This window comes from Seriola lalandi, unplaced genomic scaffold (assembly GCF_002814215.2).
Source record: "Seriola lalandi dorsalis isolate HSWRI2012SDOR001 ecotype SW California unplaced genomic scaffold, Sedor1 jcf7180002052974, whole genome shotgun sequence".
Lineage (NCBI taxonomy): Eukaryota > Metazoa > Chordata > Actinopteri > Carangiformes > Carangidae > Seriola > Seriola lalandi.
The window spans coordinates 28,761-29,837 of NW_019523527.1; positions in this window are offsets into that span (position 1 = coordinate 28,761).

Below are 1,077 nucleotides of genomic sequence, written 5' to 3' on the forward strand. Positions count from 1 at the left end.
TGATTTGATTTTAAATGTTTCTCCAAGAATTTACAGCTCAGAATATCATATCCTTTATAATGGAGGTTTATACCTGGAATTATAGTTTTGTTTAAGCTTGTACATTTTATAAACTGCACTGCAACGTTTTATATTTGGGTGTGTGTGAACATGAACTTTATCGACATGACGACAGAAACACGAGGCTCTTGTTCTCTGGACGGCGCTCTCAGTAAATGGCGCCACCTTAACTACAGCAGCAGTCACAATATTTGTGATTGTGGAGTTCTGGAAACACAGGTCAGCGCTGCACACAGGTCGGGTCAAAGGTCAAAGGTCAATGTATGTGTTGCATGAGTAGAGATGAGTAGCAGATACTGTGTGTGTCCAAGACGAATCTTCCTTCAGGACAATAAAGTTGATCTTATCAACTCATGTGAACTTTTAGCAGATTCATGGTGACGCCTTCACTGTCCAGGAGAAACGACCCCTTCAATGTCAAACGCATTAATCTGTACAAACCTGAAAACAGATGAAAGAGTGAACAAAATAAAACTTGGGTGAGTTTTTTGTCCCTGTTCAAGAGGATCCTCCTTAAACTCTGATGTTTTCAACTTTAAAATAATTTATATAATAAAATAACGTATAAGAAAACACATTTCATATATGAGGCATTTGGATTACTGGACAAAACTGCAGGTGGAGATTCAGATGTTTACAGGAGAAAATAATCCAACTTTCTCTCTCTCTCTCTCTCTCTCACACACACACACACACACACACACACACACACACACACACACACGACAGAACACAGTGTGTTTCGTTTTAAAAGCATTTTAATGGCTTTTTGCACATATGTAACAGAGACGGGGAGAAGTCTACGGGTGCAGATCCAACTAGCAGTGACCCCTGGTCCACATCACACTGACTACCTCACCTACAAACCCCAAGCCCCGCCCACCGCCCAAATCCCTCCCACCCCCACCCCGCATCGTGGCATCGTTGATTGTGCAATATGAAGAAATATCTCGTTACTATGGTTACAGTGACAGAGGAATGCACACTATATTTATCAAATCGCCAGAGAAGGAAGCA